The sequence below is a fragment of the Epinephelus moara genome, chromosome 11 (genome assembly GCF_006386435.1).
Source record: "Epinephelus moara isolate mb chromosome 11, YSFRI_EMoa_1.0, whole genome shotgun sequence".
Lineage (NCBI taxonomy): Eukaryota > Metazoa > Chordata > Actinopteri > Perciformes > Serranidae > Epinephelus > Epinephelus moara.
Window position 1 is genome coordinate 25319857 of NC_065516.1, and position 4440 is coordinate 25324296.

Below are 4440 nucleotides of genomic sequence, written 5' to 3' on the forward strand. Positions count from 1 at the left end.
ACTATATACTATGACTTTTTTTATGATTTTGAACAACACACTATACTATGACTATGAACATAGTATACTATGACTATTTTTAATGATTTTGGACGACATAATATACTATGACTTTTTTTCATTATTTTGGACAACATACTATACTATGACTTTCTTTAATGATTTTCAACAACATACTATACTATGACTTTTTTATGATTTGAACGACATAGTATACTATGACTTTTTTCATGATTTTGGACAACATACTATACTATGACTTTTTTATGATTTTGAACGACATACTATACTATGACTTTTTTCATGATCTTTGACAACATATTATATGACTTTTTTATGATTTTGGACAACATGCTATACTCTGACTTTTTTTTATGATTTTGGGCAACATACTATATAGTATGACTTTTTTTTATGATTTTGAACACCATACTATATAGTATGACTTTTTTTTATGATTTTGAACACACTATACTGTGACTTTTTTCATGATTTTCTACGACATGCTATACTATGACTTTTTTTTATGATTTTGGACAACATACTATATACTATGACTTTTTTTTATGATTTTGAACGACATACTATACTATGACTTTTTTCATGATTTTGGACAACATACTATATACTATGACTGTTTTTCATGATTTTGGACAACATACTATACTATGACTTTTTTATGATTTTGAATGACATACTATACTGTGACCTTTTTTATGATTTTGAACGACATACTATATACTATGACTTTTTATAATTTTGGACAACATACTATATACTGTGACATTTTTCATGATTTTGAACAACACACCATACTATGACTATGAACATAGTGTACTATGACTATTTTTAATGATTTTGGACAGCATCCTGCATATGACTTTTTTTCATGGTTTTGGACAACATACTGTACTATGACGTTTTATAATTTTGGACAACACACTATATACTATGACTTTTTTTATGATTTTGAACAACACACTATACTATGACTATGAACATAGTATACTATGACTATTTTTAATGATTTTGGACGACATAATATACTATGACTTTTTTTCATTATTTTGGACAACATACTATACTATGACTTTCTTTAATGATTTTCAACAACATACTATACTATGACTTTTTTATGATTTGAACGACATAGTATACTATGACTTTTTTCATGATTTTGGACAACATACTATACTATGACTTTTTTATGATTTTGAACGACATACTATACTATGACTTTTTTCATGATCTTTGACAACATATTATATGACTTTTTTATGATTTTGGACAACATGCTATACTCTGATTTTCTTCATGATTTTGCATGACATACTATTCTATGACTTTTTTTATGATTTTGGACAACATACTATATACTATGAGTTTTTTTATGATTTTGAACAACACGCTATACTATGACTTTTTTTTAATGATTTTGAACGACATACTATACTATGATTTTTTTTATGATTTTGAACAACATACTATAGTATGACTTTTTTGTATGATTTTGAACGACATACTATACTATGACTTTTTCTGATTTTGAACGACATACTATACTATGAGTTTTTTTCACAATTTTGGACGACATACTATACTATGAGTATTTTTTATGATTTTGGACAACATACTATATACAATGACTTTTTTTTATGATTTTGAACAACACACTATACTATGACTTTTTTAATGATTTTGGACGACATACTATACTATGAGTATTTTTTATAATTTTGGACGACATACTATACTATGGGTATTTTTCATGATTTTGGACGACATACTATACTATGACTTTTTTCATGATTTTGGACGACATACTATACTATAACTTTTATTCACAATTTTGGACGACATGCTATACTATGAGTATTTTTTATGATTTTGGACGACATACTATATACTATGACTTTTTTTCAGAATTTTGGACGACATACTATATACTATGACTTCTTTTATGATTTTGAACAACACACTATACTATGACTTTTTTTCATGATTTTTGACAACATACTATACTATGACTATTTTTAATGATTTTGGACAATATACTGTACTATGACTTTTTCTCATGATTTTGGACAATATACTATACTATGACTATTTTTTAATGATTTTGGACGACATACTATACTATGACTTTCTTCATGATTTTTGACAACATGCTATATGACTTTTTTATGATTTTGGACAACATGCTATACTATGACTTTTTTCATGATTTTGGACGACATACTATTCTATGACTTTTTTTTGATTTTGGACGACATACTATACTGTGACTTTTTTATGATTTTGGACAACATACTATATACTATGACTTTTTTTATGATTTTGAACAACACACTATACTATGACTTTTTTCATGATTTTCTACGACATGCTATACTATGACTTTTTTNTGTGACTTTTTTTTTCATAATTTTGGACGACATACTGTACTATGACATTTTTTCAGGATTTTCGATGACATGCTATACCATGAGTTGTTTTTTATGATTTTGGATGACATGCTATTCCTGTTAAGCTTTCACTTTATGTCATAATTTTGGTCAGCATGCTATACTATGACTTTTTTTAATGATTTTGGACAACATGCTATACTATGACTTTTTTCATGATTTTGGACGACATGCTATACTTTGACTTTTTTTCATGATTCTGGACAACATACTATACTATGACTTTTTTCATGATTTTGGACGACATACTATACTATGACTTTTTTCTTGATTTTGGACGACATGCTATAAGTTGACTTTTTTTCATGATTCTGGACAACATACTATACTATGACTTTTTTCATTATTTTGGATGACATACTACACTATGACTATTTTTAATGATTTTGAACGACATGCTATACTGTGACTTTTTTTTTCATAATTTTGGACGACATACTGTACTATGACATTTTTTCAGGATTTTGGATGACATGCTATACCATGAGTTGTTTTTTATGATTTTGGATGACATGCTATTCCTGTTAAGCTTTCACTTAAAACAGCAATTGAACCCACAATGCAGAGAAAAGACAGGGGTAGGAGTTAACTTGTTTATTATCCAGAAAATGGCAGTAAAGCAGGAGTGTAGATGAGAGAAACTCAAAGCTGAGCCAGCTGAGTCATTGGATGTCCAGGTGGAGAGGATCCTAGCTTATGAAGAGGCTGTGGCTGAGCGTGGCAGATGAAAACAGGTTAGTATGGCCCGGCACTGACAGGACAACAAAATAAAGAGTCAGGAAAAGCATACAAAAACTTAGAGTCAATAAGGGTCTGAGTTTTCTGAGAATTTGGTCAAGTAATTACCACTTGTGGTTACAACAACGAGCTGGCGGTGAATGGAGAGAAAGACCAGGTATATATACACTGCAGGAGAGGTAGGCGGTGCTCAACTTGATGCACAGAAGCTGCGATGAGAGTGCTGAGAAGTCCAGAAGCCACACCAGCCCTGGAACAGACAGACAAGGGAAACAGACAACACGAACACAAAACAAGAGGGCGGATAAAACAGGAGGGAAACACAAAGGTGGACAGGAGACCCGGATGATCCTTACAATACTATGACTTTTTTTCATGATTTTAAATGACATGCTATACATTGACTTTTTTCATGATCATGGACGACATACTATACTATGATTTTTTTTCATGATTTTGGACGACATGCAATACTATGATTTTATTTCATGATTTTGGATGATATACTATATACTATGACTTTTTTATGATTTTGGACGACAGTACTTTTTTCACGATTTCCGGAGCCTTTGTGCTCCACTTTCTCGCAGGTTAACTTCTATCACAGCGGTGCCTACATAGTGTGGCATGTGTGGTTGTGCTGCTGCCGTGGTCCTGCCTGATGCCTCCTGCTGCTGCTGTTATCATTAGTCATACTTCTACTGTTATTATACACATGATTATTGTCACATATGTATACTATCAGATATTAATATATACTTTAAACAAATTATACCACAATAGCTGGAATTAGAATTATGATATTATTACTTTAATTAATGTTGTTGTAAGCTACTGTCATTACTGTCGGTCCTGCATCTCTCTGTCTCTCTTGCTGTCTCATTATGTCATACCGATTACTGTTAATTTATCATGTTGATCTGTTCTGTACGACATCTATTGCACGTCTGTCCGTCCTGGAAGAGGGATCCCTCCTCAGTTGCTCTTCCTGAGGTTTCTACTGTTTTTTTTCCCCATTTAAGTGTTTTTTTGTGGGAGTTTCACCTTATCCGCTGCGAGGGTCCTAAAGACAGATGGATGTCATATGCTGTAAAGCCCTCTGAGGCAAATTGTGATTTGTGCTTTTGGGCTTTATGAATAAAATTGATTGATTGATTTTGGACAACATGCTATGCTATGACTTTTTATTCATGATTTTGGACGACATACTTTACTATGACTTATTTCCATAATTTTG

The 4440-nt window shown here is 31.1% G+C and overlaps 1 protein-coding gene and 1 long non-coding RNA gene across 3 annotated transcripts in view; one reads left to right on the top strand and one right to left on the bottom strand.

Moving 5' to 3' along the window:
* ropn1l (rhophilin associated tail protein 1-like) overlaps positions 1–4440 on the top strand; it is a 37568-nt gene that overhangs the window by 10010 nt on the left and 23118 nt on the right. The window lies entirely within an intron of this gene.
* The window catches only part of LOC126397800 (uncharacterized), a 24078-nt gene continuing 22692 nt past the window's right edge, over positions 3055–4440 (bottom strand). The window contains exons 3-4 of the long non-coding RNA XR_007570714.1: positions 3312–3453; positions 3055–3216 (exon numbers count right to left, since the gene is read on the bottom strand). This is a non-coding gene — a long non-coding RNA (uncharacterized LOC126397800). The remainder of the gene's footprint in view (positions 3217–3311; positions 3454–4440) is intronic.